Source organism: Myotis daubentonii, chromosome 4, assembly GCF_963259705.1.
Source record: "Myotis daubentonii chromosome 4, mMyoDau2.1, whole genome shotgun sequence".
NCBI lineage: Eukaryota > Metazoa > Chordata > Mammalia > Chiroptera > Vespertilionidae > Myotis > Myotis daubentonii.
The window spans coordinates 94,379,446-94,399,197 of record NC_081843.1 but is presented as its reverse complement, the minus strand read 5'-3'; positions in this window follow the sequence as shown (position 1 = coordinate 94,399,197).

Here is a 19,752-nt window from a genome sequence, read left to right as displayed (position 1 = left end):
AAGAGCTGGGGGGCAGGGCAAAGGCGGCCCTGGGGCCACCTTTGCCCTGCCCCCCAGCCATGATCAGAGAATCAGGTGCCTTTTCCGCCCTGGCCAGTGATAGCAGGAAGTAGGGGTGGAGCCAGCGATGGGAGCTGGGCACGGTCGAAGCTGGCAGTCCCAGGAGCTAGGGGCCCCTTGTCTGGGCCTAAAGCGAAGCCCAGGATCGCGGGGCTGCTGCAGCTGTGGGTCCCCGCTGCCCGGGCCAGACGCCTCAGCCAGAGGCTTCCTGCAGGGGCAGGGGCGGAGCCCGCGCGATCGCGGCGCCCACCCGCTGCCACTGCAGGTCCCCGCTGCCCTGGGCCAGACGCCTAGGCCAGAGGCGTTAGGCCTGGGCAGGGGCAGAGCCTGCGATTGGAGGGTGATGGGGGTCAACGCCTGAGGGCTCCCAGTATGTGAGAGGGGGCAGGCTGGGCTGAGGGACACTCCCCCCCACACACACACACACACCCAGTGCACGAATTTCATGCACCGGGCCCCTAGTCAAAGATAATATGCTAATGATATGCTAAGGCTGCTTAACTGTTCACTATGACATGCAGTGACCACCAGGGGGCAGACAGTCAACCAGTCACTATAAGGTGCACTGACCACCAGGGGCCAGAGGATCCAACCAGTAGGTTAGCTTGCTGCTGGGGTCTGCTACTGAGTGAGATGAGCTGGACACACCCTGGAGCCCTCCTGCGGTCTCTCCCTGGCTGGCCAACCTCCTGTGTTCTTCCCCAGCCTCAATTGTGCACTGGGGGTTCCTCAACCTGACCTGCACCCTCTCACAACCTGGGACCCTTTAGGGGAGGTTGGAGAGCCAGTTTCGGCCTGATCCTGCTCAAAGCTGCCCCTGGTGGTCAGTGCGCTCCCACAGGGTGAGCGCTGTTCAGCCAGAAGCCAGGCTCATGGCTGGCAAGCGCAGTAGCTGTGGTGGAAGCCTCTCCCGCCTCCACGGCAGCATTAAGGATGTCCTACTGCCAATAACATATATACGTGATGGTATCAAATCACTTAGGGTATCATTCTTTAAAGCTGAGATTAGACAATTTTCTTCTTATACCACAAAGAATGTGTCCACTGCTCTGTCAACAGCATTTTTGATGGATTAGACTTTTTCTGTAATTTGTAACAATATGAGCAGTTTGAGTGAAAATCAATCAATATTAATAAAATGGGGGAGAGGGAAGATATCTTAAGCCTATATAATTTAGTTCAATTCAAGATATTAACTTGGGTACATCTAGAAATATTCCTTCTAGAGTTAAAAAGAATTAAACATCTTAGAAAAAAAATGAGAAATAAGCAAACCTCATCTACTAAAAGTAAACATTAAAAAAAGTTGATTTGATTTTGGTGAAAACTCTCATCACTTGTGATAGCTTCCTTCTTCCTGGAGCAGAGGAGGATGAGGGAGGGAGAATGGCAGAAAGTATTATACACAGGAGATGGCAGCCTGTATTGGTAAAAACACTCACAAAACTCTTTGGCAATAAATACTAAAGTTGAGCACATACACGTTCTAAGACCTAGCAGTTTCTCTCTCATTTAGAAATACACTCAACAAATAATATTATATATACAGGGTGTCCCCCCAAAATGCATACACATTTTAACAGCTGATAGCTCAATTTTGAAAATGGGATGCATTTTAATAAGCTCTGCCTTAATAATTATTAAAAGAGTGTGTAAACATGGATAAATTTTGGGGGATGACATATATATATGAGAGAGAGAGACTAAGAGAGAAACAAAATAATTATGTCCCTGGTATAATTATTTTTAATAAACATAAACTAGAAGCAGATAAATGCCTATCACTAGATTTATACATAAATTGTGTAGCAAAACAATTGATATCCAGCAATTAACATGAGCTGATAAAAAACTTTAACATAAAATTTTATAAAAAAGCTAGATACATGAAAGTATACACTGTATGACTCTATTTATATATAGTAAAAATGGCAAGATGTAATCTGTGCTGATAGAAATCATGTGTTATTATTGGGAGTTTGAGTAGTGTTTAGAGAAACCTGGGAGAGCTTTTGTGGTAATTCTATATAATTCTATATAATAAAAGCCTAATACGCAAATGACCAAACCGTGGAGCCCCTGGTGGAATGCCTGGTCGCTATGATATTCAGTGACTACGAGGGGGCAGACACTCACTGCAGGAGCTGCCCCCAGCCCTCAGGCCATTGGCCAGCCAAAGCGGGTGCCAGTGGGGTCCCCCAATTGCCCTACCAGTTGCCCCGAAGAGGGAGGTGACTGGCAGCAGTGTCAGGGGATGGGGCTGATGAGTGGGTGGCACCAGGTCAGCCAAGGCAGGTGCCAGTGGGCACCCCCGATCGCTCCGTCGGTTACCCCACAGATCAGCCCTGATCTCTGGCCAGGCCTAGGGGCCCCACCTGTGCACTATGTCATGCACTGGGCCTCTAGTATTCTAATAATCTTTTCTTGGTTTTATTCAAATATTTTATCTAGGTAATAGTAACAGATGTTTTCATTTTGTGAAAATTCATCAGTCTGCACATATGAGATTAATGAACTTATTAATGAATATATTGGTTCAATTAAAAGTTTACCTAACAAAAATACAATGAAGAGACACATCAAATACAACATTTCCTGCAAGTCAAAATCTTGCTATATACCACTGGAATTTTTATGTTTCTCCTTTAGGACCTAAAATAGTAGAAAATTCAACAAAAATTATAATTCAATTATACAATAATAATTTTAATCATCCCAATCTATGACATGCTCATCTACACTAATAAAAGAGAAAAATGGTAATTGGCGTACAACGCTACCCTTTTCATTGGCTAATCAGGGCTATATGCAAATTAACTGCCAACTAAGATTGGCAGTTAACTGCCAAGGAGATGGCAGTTAATTTGCATATGTAGGCACAATGCAGGGAGGCGAAAGGGAAAGCAGGAAGAAGCCCCCTGCCACTGACAGTGATCGGAAACCCAGGGGGGAGCTAAGAGCTGGGGGGCAGGGCAAAGGCAGCCCCAGGGCTGCCTTTGCCCTGCCCCCAGCCATGATCGGAGAATCAGGTGCCTTTGCCGCCCTGGCCAGTGATAGCAGGAAGTAGGGGTGGAGCCAGCGATGGGAGCTGGGCACGGTCGAAGCTGGCAGTCCCGGGAGCTAGGGGTCCCTTGCCTGGACCTAAAGCGAAGCCCACGATCGCGGGGCCGCTGCAGCTGCGGGTCTCCGCTGCCCGGGCCGGACGCCTAGGCCAGAGGCGTTAGGCCTGGGCAGGGGCGGAGCCTGCAACCGCGGGGAGCTGGGGGTCCCCTGCCCAGGCCTGACACCTCTGCTGGAGGCCTCAGGCCTGGTCAAGGGGCCGATCCGGTGATTGGTGATCAGAGGGTGATGAGGGTCAACTCCTCTGGCCGAGGCATCAGTCCTGGGAGGGGGGCTAGGGGTCCCCTGCCCAGGCCTGATGCCTGGGCCAGAGGCATCAGGCCTTGCCCAGGCCTGAAGCCTGGGTCAGAGGCGTCAGGCTTGGGCAGGGGGTGGAGCAAGTGATCATAGGGAGATGGGGGTCCCCTGCCCAGGCATGATTCCTGGGCCAGAGGCCTCAGGCCTGGGCGGGGGCCAGAGCCAGTGATCGGGGGGAGATGGGGGTCCCCGTCCAAGCCTGACACCTCTGGCGGAGGCGTCAGGCCTGGGCAAGGGGCCGATCAGGCGATCGGAGGGTGATGGGGGTCTACGCCTCTCTGGCCGAGGCATCAGGCCTGGGCAAGGGGCAGAGCCAGCAATCGGAGGTGTCTGGGGTTCCCCTGCCCAGGCCTGATGCCTGGGCCAGAGGCATCAGGCCTGGGCTGGGGGCAGAACCAGTGATGGGGGGAAATGAGGGTCCCCTGCCCCTGCGATTGGAGGGTGATGGGGGTCAACGCCTGAGGGCTCCCAGTATGTGAGAGGGGGCAGGCTGGGCTGAGGGACACTCCCCCCTGCACACACACCCAGTGCACGAATTTAGTGCACCGGGCCCCTAGTTACATAATAAAATAAAATGTTAAAATAAAAGTACAATACAATTAGGCACATAAATTGAGCGTATGGTTAAGCACAGACTATGTGTATATAAAAAGAAAGCCATTATGAGTTCATTATTCAATTTCAGCTTTAAATAAAAAAGTTAATGCCAATGAAGTGAAACAACTCATTAAATTGTCCTTTGAATTGTCAAAAATACATATTGCTTTATTTTCAACTGCAGGTGTACAAACATTCTCCTATATGAAATCAACCATCTTTAAACAAAACTAAAATTACTTTTGCTTTAATTATTGTATATGTAACCAACTTTTGTGAATCTCTATTTGTTCATGTTAACAAAAGCAGACATTTTACAGACAAGTAAATTTCTTGGAATATTTAATATATTTTGAAGAATAGAAAATTTCAATCATCCATGAAATTAAACAGTGCTTTAGGAAGAAAAAACCCCCACAAACTTTTCAATTATGCATCCTGTCTCCCATCTTAGATTCTCTGTTTAAATTTCCATGTCAAAGTAAATACTAGTAGTGTCTTACTCCCAAACTCTTTAGAAGTTTTGTTTTGTTTTGTTTTTTTGTTTTTTGTTTTTTTGTCTCATGCAAATTCCCCTTTTACTTTAATAATCTCTATGTGCAGTGCCTGTGGTTTGACTCTTCTGGTGGGACTTCTTTGCTGCACAATTCTGCTTGCTTGCTTGTTCTTACCGTATCATATGATGCAGTTGTTCAAATTATATGTTTAGCATGTGTTTAACTGTTTGTGGAAGAAAGAAAGTAGAAAAGAAGGAGGGAGGGAGGAAAGGAAGGAAAGAAGAAAGGTACAAAGATGGAAGGGAAGAGGGGATAAGGGGATCACTTTCCATCCTTGCCATAGTGGTAGAATATGGAATTCACCGAGTTTCTTGCCTCAGTCTTGCCCATGAAGTAAATGTACCATTCATCTGGCCTTTTCTGAGAGTTAATTTTCTTGCTCACATTAGTATTCTTTTTGTTTCATTTAAACATTTTTCTAATATTAATTATGAAGAAATCTTGAGATCTAAAATAAGCATAAGGTGGAAAATCTGGATAGAACTAGTCTGTGAGTTTCACTAAAAATTCTGACACGTAATAGAAAAAAAAAATGGACCAGGTCTGACCCTCCCTAGCTACTCATTACATTCCCTGCAATCTCTCCAGTAAAGATAAATGCAGACAAGTCTTTTATCCACTTTTTAACCTTGTGTCTTATGCTCCAGGATCCCACAAGAATTATCTTGTGCTGTAGAACATATGAGAAAAGTTGTAATTACAGATAACATTGCTATAGTTATATAAAGTAGTCAGATAGAATATATATCTTATAAAATTGTACATGGTCTAGTCTCAAACTCAATATATCTTTCTTTACATGGAAGAACGTGTGTGATGTATTTGCTTGTCAGAGTAAGAGATTTCTAAAAATTTATTTAAATTAGAATCTTAAATATTTAAAGTATTAATGGAATATCTGCAAATACTTCCATAATACATCTTTAAAACAAATTCTATTAAGAATTTCAAATAGATTAAATGTATATGTTATTTTCAATCCCAAATAGTCAGATTTATAAATTAAAGTAATGCTGAAATCTTCATCTGGTTTTCAGGAAGACTACTTTAAAAATAGGGTTTGCATCCCCAGGCTCAGGGGGTAGGATTTATGACCAGATATAAGACAGAATTCGAATAAGAAGTAGATTTTGTTGTATCTAAACATAAAGACTGATGAGAAAATAGAATCATAGATACAGTGCCAGTAAGAAATTTGATCTAAGTAAATTCAGATTAAGCTAGTTTGTAAGTGATATTTAATTGTTGAATAAGCAAAAGGAATAGGATATGCAAAAATTAAGAGGTGGGAAAGGACATGAATCGGAGTCCCTACCAGCCATTCATTAGGCTGAGTATAGTCTGAGAAGGGAGATTGGTGAGAGCTTGGATGAAATGGTAATGGGCAATAAATTAGAAAATTTGTATTGTGTTAAAAATAATTTCAGGGGTACTGAAATGAAATATTTTCATGCGATTGATTTTCTGAGAAATACATGAGAAGACAATCAAAATTAGGATGTGTCTAGGTATCATTTAGATAGGAAATGTATTATTTTAGAACTTTAAGGCTAATATGGGTTACTGTATTTGGTTTGCTTTGAAAATTAAAGATTGAAAGAAGCTGGATTTTTGAAGTCACTTAATTACAATAGATATAATTGTTACAATAATAATAATAACTGCTGTGTTGACAGTTAATATAGAGAGAAAATATAATTTTTGTTTTCTATAAGGTTCAGGGACACATGTTTTTTAAAGGTCCTGTAAATTGATTAAATTAAATTTTATGAGATACATTTTGTGGAAGTATTTTTTTTTTAAATCCTCACAGTAGGAGGATTTTTTTTTAATTGATTTCATAGAGAGAGAAAGGGAGAGAGAGAGAGAGAAACATCAATTGGTTGCCTCCCCTACTCACACCAACCAGGGATTGAACTTGCAACCTAGGTATGTGCCCTGACCAGGAATTGAACCCGCAGTCTCTTGGTGTATGGGACAATGCTCCAACGGAAGTATTTTTTTTTAATTGTAGAGCACTGTTTCCATTAAGCTGTCAATTTTTACTTTTTATAATTATTGTTAGGGCTTAATGAACTAAATATGTCTCTGATGCACTACTATATGAACATTGCTGTAATGGAATAATACAATCAGAGGGGGGATCTCTACCATAATGCAAATACAGTATATGGTATAATGTTCCACCACTTAGTGTTTCCAGGCTGAAAGCACCTATAAACCCACACTGTTTATTTCATTCATATAATTATTCTACAATTACAAATTTGATTATGTAACTAAAATTTGGTGATGACAATAGATTAATTTCCAAAAAATTATTTGATGCAAATGGAATTTTCTTTTTTAATTCTCACCCCAAAATATTTTTCCCATTAATTTTTTTTCAAAGAGAGTGCAAGGGAGAGGGGGGTGGGGAAGGAAGGGGGGGGAGAGAGAAAAAAACCCATGTGAGATAGACACATCCATTGGTTGCTTCTGCACCCACCCCCACTAGGCCAGGTCTGAGCCAGCAACTGAGGTACGAGGTATGTGCCCTTGACCCTTGATAGGAAATCAAACCTGTAAAGCAACCCTTCAGTCCGCAGGCTGACACTCCAATGAGCAACCGTCAAGGCTGCAAATGGGAATTTAATGGCGGTATCGCAATAATTCAGTGAAATGCCTATCGGTTTTAGTAATAAGATGTGTTAATGTGGGGCTCGTTATTAAGAGGATGTTAATTGTTTTAAAATAATTATGATTGTATTTATTTAATTTTATAAAAGCAATATAACTTCTAAAGAAGTGGATGCTAGCTCTGGCCCAGTAGCTCAGTTGGTTAGAGCACTGTTGGATACATCAGGGTTTCCGGTTTGGTACCCAGTCAGGGCACATACAAGAATCAACCAATGAATCCATCAATAAGTGGAACAACAAATCTCTCACTATCTCAAAAAAATTAATAAAGAATAAAATTTTTAAATAAAGAAGTGAATGATAATTATTCATTTTTTAGAAAATTCTAAAGAATTATACAAATTTTTTCCTAAAATTTATTTTTAATAATTGTTGACATATTATATATTAGTTTCAAGTCTGCAACATAGCAATTCAACATTTACATACCTTACAAAGTGATCACCACAATAAGTCTAGTAACCATCTGTCACCATATATAGTTATGATGATGTTACTCACTCTATTACCTATGTTGTACAGTTTATTCATGACTTACTTTACTAGTATAACTCCAAGTGTGTACTTCTTTATAATCCCCTTCTCCCACTCTCTAACCTCCTACTCCCCCTTCATCTGGCAACCATCAGTTTGTTCTCTCTATCTATGAGTGTGTTTCTATTTCATTTTGTTTGTCCATTTTGTTTTTAAGACCACAAGTCTGAGTGTATACCATGGTCCCTCTTCATTGGTAGTTCTTGAATTCCAAATTTTATTTCCTGCTACAATGAGACTGTTCAAGATCTGCATTAATTTTTGACTTTGTGTTCTATTTTCTGTTTGGTTTATTTGTCTTTTGTCCTGCACAGCATAAGACCTGAAAAATGCTTTGAGTGGAAAAGCAGCAAGGGATGCTGGGCTCATATTTCTGCCAGTATCTTTTCTTTCGCCTTGGATTATCCCATTGGCTGTCATCAGAGAACTGAAGTCCAATTTTTCTCTTCCTGTGCCCATGAGATACAGATGGCTCTGAACTGCTGCGTGCTTCTCAGCTGCTGAGCCTCACACACTATGAATGAGCCAAGACAACAAGGGGAAAGTGATCATCTAATCTCTCTTCCCTTCTCCCTCAGACCAGATCCTAAACTTGCTTCCATGATTGCTCATCCTTGAATTTAAACAGCTATTTCATGCATTGTATCCAGTTTGTAGAAGCAATTTTGAGTGTTGCTTTGATATAAATTACTCTGCCATACTATAAGGAGAATAGCAATGTGAATATACTTAATACTACTGCACTGTGCATATAAAATAATTAAAATGGTAATGTTATTACCACAATAAAAATAAAAAGCAGAAATTCATAAAATAGGAAGTATAGAATAAATTATAAAAATAAAAGCTAACAGAAACAGGAACAAAGATATTTAGAGGAAATCTAAAGAAGAAAATAATCCATAAAATTTATAGATGTCATGGTGGATGTGTTCTTATAATTTACAATGACCACATCTGTTGTTTAATCTTCTTTCTCATATCTGATTTCTATAAAGTACATTAGAGAATCTCAAAAGTACTAGGAGATTGAAAAACAAGCAAACAAACAAACAAAACACTGCACACCTATTATAATGGCTTCTATTAAAAAGACAATCAAGAGCCTGGCATGTGTGCTCAGTGGTTGAGCACCGACCTGTGGACCAGGAGGTCACAGGTTCAATTTCTGGTCAAGGTACATGCCCAGGTTATGGGCTCAATCCCTAGTAGGAGGTGTGTGGAAGCAGCTTATCAATGATTCTTATCAGTTATGTTTCTATCTCTCTTTCCCTCTCCCTTCCTCTATGAAATCAATCAACACTAATAAAAGAGAAAAATGGTAATTGGCGTACGAGCTACCCTTTTCATTGGCTAATCAGGGCTATATGCAAATTAACTGCCAACTAAGATTGGCAGTTAACTGCCAACTAAGATTGGCAGTTAACTGCCAACAAGATGGCGGTTAATTTGCATATGTAGGCACAATACAGGGAGGCGAAAGGGAAAGCAGGAAGAAGCCCCCTGCCACTGACAGTGATCGGAAACCCAGGGGGGAGCTAAGAGCTGGGGGGCAGGGCAAAGGCGGCCCTGGGGCCGCCTTTGCCCTGCCCCCCAGCCATGATCGGAGAATCAGGTGCCTTTTCCGCCCTGGCCAGTGATAGCAGGAAGTAGGGGTGGAGCCAGCGATGGGAGCTGGGCACGGTCGAAGCTGGCAGTCCCGGGAGCTAGGGGTCCCTTGCCTGGGCCTAAAGAGAAACCCACGATCACGGGGCCTCTGCAGCTGTGGGTCCCCGCTGCCCGGGCCGGACGCCTAGGCCAGAGGCGTCAGGCCTGGGCAAGGGGCCGATCCTGCGATTGGAGGGTGATGGGGGTCAACGCCTGAGGGCTCCCAGTATGTGAGAGGGGGCAGGCTGGGCTGAGGGACACTCCCCCCACACACACACCCAGTGCACGAATTTCGTGCACTGGGCCCCTAGTATACTAATAAAAGGGTAATATGCAAATTATCCAGGATGCCCTCATGCAATGACCGAACAGTAGGCTGCTTTGGGATGCGTGGGGAAACCAGGCTGGCAGGGGGGGCAGTGAGAGGTGACCAAACAACCGAACAGCAGACTGCATGGGGCAACCAGGTCAGCAGGGGGTGCAGTGAGGGGTGACCAAACGACTGAACAGCAGGTTGCATGGGGCAACCAGGCTGGCAGGGAGGTACAGTTGGGGGAGACCAGGCTGGTGGGGGGACAGTGAGAGGCGACCAGGCTGGCAGGGGGCAGTAGGGGTGACCAAACCTGCAAGGGGGCAGTTAGGGGCAATCAGGCCAGCAGGGGGGTCAATTTTGGGTGATCAGACTGGCAGGGGGGTGGTTAGGGGTGATCAGGCCAGCAGGCAGAGGCTGTTAGAGGTGATCAGACAGGCAGACAGGTGAGCGGTTAGGGGTGATCAGGGCAGCAGGCAGAGGCTGTTAGGGGTGATCAGGCAGGCAGACAGGTGAGCGGTTAGGAGCCAGCAGTCCTGGATTGTGAGAGGGATGTCCGAATGATGGGTTAGGCAGCAGTCAGACATCCTCTGAGGGGTCCCATATTGGAGAGGGTACAGGCTGGGTTGAAGGGACCCCCCCCATGCATGAATTTCATGCATCGGGCCTCTAGCATTTATATATATATATATCAACAACAACAACAACAAAACAAACAATAAGCATTGGAGAGAATATGGAGAAATTAGAACCCTAGTTCACTGCTGTTGGCTATGTAAAATTGTACAACTTATAAATAAATCTGTATAGGTGTTCTCCTCAAAATGAAAAACGGAATCAACATACAATCCAGATCTTCTGTGTATGTACCCAAAAGAACCAAAGCAAAGTCTTGAAGAGCTATTTGTACACTCAGATTCATAACAGCATTATTCACAACAGCCCAAAGCACCTACCGATAAATGGATAAAAACTGTGATAAATAAAATGTATAAATTTGTATATTTATAATGGATAATTACTCAAGCTTAAAAATGCCTCTGGCCAGTTTGGCTCAGTGGATAGAACATCGACCTGTGGACTCAAGGGTCCTGGGTTCGACTCTGGCCAAGGGCATGTACCTTGGTTGCGGGCACATACCCAGTAGGGAGTGTGCAGGAGGCAGCTGATCAATGTTTCTCTCTCATCGATGTTTCTAACTCTCTATCCCTCTCCCTTCCTCTCTTTGAAAAATCAATAAAATATACATTTTAAAAAAAGAAGGACATTCTTATTCATGATAACACATGGATGAAATTTGAAGAATATTACATAAATGAAATAAAGTAATCACAAAAGAAAAAATTCTATGTGGTTCCACTGATATGAGATACCTAGAGTTAGCCACATATATAGAAACAGAAAGTTAGAATCTTGCTTGCCAGTAGTTGGGAGGAGGGGAAAATGGGGAGCTATTGTTTTATGTGTATGAGTTCTAAGATGGATGGTGGTAATAGTTGCACAACAATGCAAAAATACTTAATAGTATTGAATAGTATATTGTATGTGTATTTCACCATAATTAAAAATAACATGGTCCTTTTGCAAAGAGATTGTTTCCATCCATCCACCCATACATCTGCATATTTGCATTGAGAGCAGTCTAGTAAAATGTCATTTAATGTTATAATTTATATGAAGACAGTACTATGAGTTTATATATTATTTCCACATTTTTTGTTTCGTTGTGTTTGTTGTGTTTATTTTTTTCTTTTTTGTTATACTTTGTTATTTTGTTTGATACCTTTCTGATAAGCATATGTAATTTAAAAATAAACTATACAAACGTGCGAAAAATCAAGTAAGTTATCTCCACTGGTAACATAGAAAATAGACCAATAGCCATGCATGAAAATAGAAGAATGCACAAGAAGACAGTAACAATAACATATAGTTAATTGTTGCTTTTTTGTTGTTCATCTGATCATCACTTCTAAACCTATAATGTGCTTTAGTCTCTCCTCCCAAGATAATTGAAAATAAAAAATGCCAAATTTCTGAAGCCTTAATGTAGGAGCAAAATATAGTTTCAATCTATGTACTTAAACACATTAAATTCGATTAAATGCTTTGTATACTTTCATCGTAATCATAAAATATCCTGTTTTATTATTTTTCCATTTTTTATGAACCAGGGGTGGGAGTGAGAGTATTTATTGATTCTTTCCTAGTCTAAATGGTTTTTAACCATCCTAGTAGAGAAAAAAAATAAAAGTCACTATGAACTTCAATCCCAATCCTTTGTCTTCAAATCTGAAATATTCTTCTTTATCATTAAGACTCACTATCATGTTGCTCTTTCAAATTTGTCAAAATATATTTGATTCATCTAAAAACATCTATTTAACTCTAACCAAAATTACTTTTAAACTATGCTTCAGACATCATGCTAATTTAATTACTCTTTTTTGTCTAAGCCACAATTTAGCTCTCTCCCATCTTCCATTCTTCTGTTCCAATCTTGAATACCATGGTCAAGGCAAATTTAAATAAAGCCGTTTCTGTCTATTATGAAAATCCCTTCCATCTTTATATCTATTCATGTGATTATATAATTTTTTCCAGGCTAGTATTTAATACAGAGTTTGGAAATTATCTTTTATTTACCATTTTGTTCTTAATTTTGGTTCTAGGAATAAATTTCAAACTAATTGAGAGGAAAGGTTGTGAAGTATTTTTCTTCATTTTTTCCTAATAAATAGCACAGTTTTTGACACACAAGAGGCATTTATTACTTTATTGATTCATTTAAAAATACTTCTTTTAAAAGCAAATAATTGCCTGTAATTTACCTTTGGTGTAAATTAATTCTATCGACCTCTAGAGCCAAACTGAAGTAAGTTTTTATGATTAAAATACTTGCTTCAATTTAAGTCTTGAAGGTATTACTAAATGGAAAGAAATATAATCTTTTATTACAGGCAATATTTTGATTTTAAATGACAGATATTAAATGCTATTAAAAGCAACTATATTTTGATACGTTTATTAAGGATAGGAAAGTAAGGGAACATTATCCTTTAATACCACTCAACAATATTTATTTCATATCTACCATGTGCTGGGAAATCTATTAGATGCTAGAGATACCAAGTAGAACAAGTACCTGGTATCTCAGCTCAACATCTATAAAGGTTAGTATAAAGCAGAGGCATCTGCAGGCAATCGCGATGATAACACCATTGCAATGACAACGTGATTAGCACTATCTTGTTCTTAGTACATGATATGGAGTAGAGGGTGCTTTCCAGAGGAGTTTATGATCTAAGTGAATAGCATTAAATGTCCAAGTAAAGAGGGGAGATGCAAAGTGAAGGAAGAACACTTTTTAAGACCGACACTAAGTATTACATGACAGTAGGATAAATCGGTTGGGAATAAAGTGAAGAGCTGGGAAGAGATCAGGCTATCCTGTAAAAAATACATGCAAAATATATCTACCACTACTGCAGACTATAACACACATTATCACTTCCCTGGTCTACTGAAATAGCTTCCTCCCTAGCCTCCTGACTTCCGCAATATCTTTACACAGCAGAAGGTATGAACTTTGATATATATCTACTAGAGGCCCGATGCATGAAATTCGTGCAAGAGTAGGCCTTCATAGCCGCGGCTGCCTTGGTCCTCCCTCGCAGCCTTGGTGGCTGCAACCCCGGATGGATGTCCAGTCTAATTAGCATATTATGCTTTTATTATTATTATAGATATAAATAGTTATATTCTTAAAGCTATCCACTACTTACATTTTTATCAGTATGAAAGGTAATTTGGACCTGGTCTCCTTCGTAAGTAAGCTTTATCTCTTTCTACTATTCTACTTATTGTATTTCAACCACAGTAATCTTTCAATTTCTCAAAATCAACAAGGTCTTTTTTATGTAAGAGACTTTAAATTTACTTTTCCTGTATCCTAAATCCTCTCCTTAATCCTCATCTTTTAGCTGACACCTATTCATCCTTTAATTCTCAGCTTCAATATTTTATTTTCAACAAGGTCTTGCTTGGAGACCCAGTATAATTTATCTTATTTTGTTCAGCACCATGTGATAAGCACATAGGATTACGATGGCATATAGTAAGTGTTCAATAAATATTTGCTGAAATGAATAACTGGAGGAAAGCTGAATAATAGAAAAATAAGAAATGGAGAGTTGTGAGCTTACCTGGCCACCTTACTTAATTGATTGGAGGATGTTAGTTTGAAAACAGAAAAAAAGGAATTAAGAGACAGAGTAATCCCATTGAGTAAGGGAGAAAAGCTGGTGAAGCCTAGAAAAATGGAGGCTGGCAGGAAAATACATGACTTGAGCAGGTATTATAGACATGTAATCAATGGCACCTTTAAACTGATAGGATATGTTTAGTGAGGCATGGAAGATATCTAATTTTCTGCCATAGGAAACGAGGCAGAAAATTGAGAGTTGTGCTATTCTTTTTTGAGAACATAAGCACACACAAACACAAAACCAACTACAGTTTAATAGAAAGATGTGAAAAGCCCAATTTTAGGTACTTTTGAACATATACTGTAAGTGAAAATGTCAAGATGACAGCAATATATAAAGATACACAATAGAGCATTGGAGATGTAGTGATGTCAGTCATCTTCTGATAACCGGAAGCATGCTATTGTATGAGCTCACTTGAAGAGAGTATTGGGCAGATAGAAAGTCAGATTCTTAAGATATTTAAATGTAATAAATAAAAATAATAATAAAAAGAGAAAGTAGACCAGAAGAACTAAGAACATTTGTTATCATGAAATGCTAAAGCTAAGACTTCTTGTAGTGTGAGAACATGGTCCATAGACTAAAATAATGCAGTAAAAATGTTTAGAGTTTACTGAATTCTTCACAAAGATAATTGGCAAAAGAGTTTTATTCATTTGAGGGGCAGTGACTAAAATTCAGAGTTTAAGGCTGAATAGAACTAGGGAACAACAGGACGAAGACAATTTTTTCAAAGTCTACCTATAAAAGGAAGAGGAAAAAAACTATGAATAGTTGAGAGAGGGGGTTTTATGTACAAAGTATATTGTGAAGATGAAGAGATGTGTAATGTCATTATATTTAAGTGGGAAATATCTAATTAAGAAGAATAGAAGAACATTGGTGATCCAAAAAGGGGCATCCCATTCCCGAGAAGGCAGATATGTTTGAGACTCATGATCCAGATGAATGGATTAAGTTTAGGAATTAAGAGAAATAGTGGGGATTCAGGAAAATGTATGTTATCTCTTTTGTTTTCTTTGAGAAGTGCAAGTTAATGTCACTTTTTCAGACTGAGACAAAGTTGGGCTCATCAAATGAAACAGAAGACTAAAGCTTTGACACGATATGATAGAACTCTAGCTGAGTGAAATGACATTATTTTTATTTGTAATGTCTTTACTAATTTCTACTTTATATTTCTATCAACTTGACAAGGTTTTAAATGCTTCTATTGTGTAAATGTACATAAAATAAGATAATTGAATATTATAGAACAAAAGTGATAATAATATTACAGATGTCTAATTCTTTACTCTGTATGCATTTTAAAAATCTGATGGGATTATCTAACAAATAATTTCTCAGATGAGAAGCGTGCTGTCGTAGGTGGGGGAAGGTCATATTCAGATGACTGGTTTTGAGGGACCAGATTTTTGAATTGGGATGAACAAACACTTTCAGATGAAACTGACCAGCCCTACATCTCCCCTATACAACTACTTTTTAAATATAAAAGCATGCATTGAAATTGTTGATTTAAATAGCTCTAAATTATATTAACAACACTGCTATACTTTTAACTGCCTTAGAAGATAATTTAGTATGTTCAGTTTTGAAACTACAAAAAATTTAAAAAAACATTTTGGGCATTATAATGCTGCTTAGAGATATCTTATTTCTTGCTATGTCAAGGTAGTCAGAAGCCTATTATTGCTAGAGATCTATTCTTAGCTAAATGGGTAAGAGAGCAATTATTGCCTTCAAAGAAAGTGGTTTCTTTTGTAGAAAACTAAGATAGGCAAATAAAACCCAAATTATTACATTTCAGCTTACGATTACAATACCTATGGCAAGTAGCTCTAATGAAAAAAAAAAAAAAACATCGAAATAGATTGTATTAGTTTTCCTATTGTGTTTCTATATCAACCTCTAGAGAAAGCATTATTATTAATGGTAGCTATTGCACTTGAAACTTTATTGCCTTTTCAATAAAATATAATCCAGAAGTCTTGAACTTTATAAAAATAGACTGAAAACAGATGTAATAATAGCAAAGGCATCCCTGCTTTTCTATCCAAAAAGAAATTTACAGGAGTTCCTGCCTATGTTAAATCCCCCTGATGCTCTTAGCAAATAATATTTTTTTCTTTTCTTTTCTATACTACTAAATGGTACTCTTGTTTTGCCATTTGATAAGTACTTGTGAACTAGCCTTTGGCTCTAACAGAACAGGACCAATTTTTTGAAATATTCTTAGGAGGGGGAGTCTCTATATAAACCTTCAGTGGCTTGTATATATTTTCATGATTATTTGAAAATATACACTTCTGGTTTTTTCAATTGTTTAATTATGCTTAAATGATACTGAAATGCAGAGTAAACATTTTATTCAACAATTATATGATTAGTAACATGCAGCTTAAATAAATATATTTCAGCTACCTGAATCAAGATTTTTATAAAATGGGTGATTTCTCATTTTTTTTTAGACTAACTTTTCTATGGTAAAAATCAGTTAAGGTCTCCTTGGGTTTTGAATTCTGTATCTTTGGAATTTAGAGAAAAAAAATGTGGAAGATGTTGAAATTATTCTTTAAGAAATGTTTAAGATTTATATCTAAAAATAATATAATTATAGATAATATATGCTAAAATTCACTTATGTTTGCACTTTTCCATAAAAATCAACAATAGAATCATTAAGCCATGTGGCTAAGCAGACAGTTTCTATTTTAGCCCATGATAAATTAAATTATTTTTTTCATGTGAACTTGACCAACTATTTTTATTCCCCAGGCCATTCTTGACTTCACTGTATTGCAATCAGAAATAGGCATGCCCTTGAGTCAGGATCTATATTATTGTTTCAGAGTATCCTAAATCATTACTCAAAAGTAGACCAGGAAAATTTGATCAATGGCTCTGAAAAATGCCCCCTGCTGTTTGCTTACTCATTTCACATCTTTTCTTGTTTCTAGGATGAGTGTATTTCTTTAAGTCTATTTTTCTCTCCCATTATGTGCCCTAAAACAAGAGAACAGAGGAAGATATTCTCAACATCTTTGACTGGGAAATAATCTTTTATTGATTAGAGCTGAAGATTTAAAGGTTTCCTCAGATAGAAGTGGGGATATAATGACACTTTAGGGTAAAAAACAGTGAGTTTTATTCTTCACAGTAGCAGCTAACGAAACACCTTCTGTTTGATGAAAAAGAACCATGGATCTGGAATAGTGGTTAGGAGGAAATTCTTACATGTGTGTAGAAGAGATGATTAAAATGATAAGAAACAGCCTTTAAAAAAATCACAATACTGTTTTACTGATCCTTTGCATATCCTCCAATATTTACAATATTTCAGGAATGTAGAACAAGATTTATAATTAAACTTATAAAATTAACAGTTACAAAAATTAGGACAATAGAAAATAAGGTAAAGATCCAAAATGATTCATTCAGTTAAGGAAGGGAGGAAGAGAGGTAAATAGCTTTTATATTCTCTTGTGGCTGCTTGGCCTGAACAGGATAGTAATTACACATAGACATTGTGAATATTAGTAGCATTTCCTGTGTAAAATACGTATTTTATAGGTTTGGTACATAAAAGTCATTCGGTTTACTAGTTTACTAGATTCAAGTCCTTCTACCCATATTTTTATATAATCAGTTTATAGAGTATTTAAAATATGTTTGCTAGAACACAATTTCTTAAATTTTTATTTTACTCATTGCATAAGACTTATAAATCAAGGATCTACTATTTCTATGCTATTGACTATGCACTGAGTCTAAAGTTGTGAATGTATATGTATATGTATATGTATATGTATATGTATATGTACACCTATATCTACCTATAGATTCCCTGGCCTCACAGAGCTTTCAGTCTAACAGGAGTAAAAGAGAAAAATAATAATACTGGCAATAGAAAATATTCTACATTCTACAGCTACATAAGGAAATAACTGAGATTAAATGTGAAGGAATATTTATGCATCTACAAAAATTTAGATAAAATTTATAAACTGGGGAACTAATAGTATTTAAAATTTGATCAAATTGTTAACATTTAAACATTGATATCGGAGACAAAATTCTGTATATCTGGCCTGTTTTGAAAAGCTGGAAGATGTGACAATACTGGGAAACCGCCATTTACACTGGCCCACTGGGTCTGAGAGGGGCCACCCCTTCTGGACAAGGCAAGCATCAGCCTGGATCCGTACATTCCACTATCCCATGTTTACATATTGACCCTGAGAATGAGTGTTGACAATTGCATTTGTACTTATAAAAGTAAACACTACACAAAGAAAGAAAACAACAACAAAAATTGAACACTTCCTTTTCTTGAATACAATGCAGTTGTAGGTAGGTGTGATTCTCCTGGGGCAAGCTTTTTGGAGGAAATGACATATAAGCTTAAAGCTGAAGAATGAACAAAGAAATAAGAAGGGATGATTCTGCTGTTAGGCATTTATTCTCTTGGGTAATAAATATTCATAGTATCTAATATGTGGTGGGCACTGTGGTCCATTGGTTTAGAATTATACCTAGTCCCTGCTCTAATGGAGCTCACAGTTGACTAAGGAGAAAGTATGTGACAAGATCCGGAATTTAGCAGTGCATGAAACACAGAGTATGAGTATGTTCACTATGGTCAAAGGTAGAGCCTGACAGTGAGAATGTTGATACAGTTCTTTGAGTAGAGAGATGGCCTGTATTGAAGGTCTTCTGACCCATGTTAAGAAAATCAGATTTTATTCCAAAAAAATACAAATGAGAAGGTATTGCACAATTTGAGGGCACTACTCTGAAAAAGTGTGTGTGTGTGTGTGTGTGTGTGTGTGTGTGTGTGTGTGTCTATGTGTTACACTTGATAAATACTTCTGAGTCTGGGCTGGAGAATGAATGAGAGAGGTAGAGCATGCAGGCATGTAGTTTGGTTAACTTAACATGTTAGTAAAGTAAGTGAGAGAGGATGGTGGGGGTGGTGAGGAATGAACTGAATAAAGAGTCACATGGTCCTTAAATAAGCATAAATGAAGAGGCATTCACCCCATCTTTCTCAGTGTCCCGCTTCCTCAGTGCCTAATATATTTCCTGGTACATAAGAAACATCAGAAATTTTTTTTATAGGATAGATTTCCCGTGAATGCGTTTCTGCTTTATTTTATTTTATTTTTTTTAGAAATATTTTTTTTTATTGCTTAAAGTATTACAAAGGGTATTACATATGTGTCCTTTTTTTTCCCCCGCCCTTGACAGTCCCCTAGCCTCCCCTACCCCCCAGTGTCTTATGTCCATTGGTTATGCTTATATGCATGCATACAAGTCCTTCGGTTGATCTCTTACCCGCCTCCCTCCTGCCCTCCAACCCTCCCCGGCCTTCCCCCTGCAGTTTGACAATCTGTTTGAGGCAGAAATTTTGTTGTATATTATTTTGTTACAAATTGTATGATTTGTTATAAGTAGTGCCTGGAACATAAAAAAACCCTTACTAAGTGTTACAAATAGGCTAGTGAGGAAAGGTATTGTAATGGCAATGGATGGACAAGAGCTGTGAAATCAAACTGTTTTTGAATTCAACTTTTAGACTGTATTGTTTCATTTAAGGATCCACTTTTCATAAGCTCTGTGACCCGGAGGCTAGCTATATAACTTTATTGTGTCTCAGTTTCTTCATATGTGGAGCTTA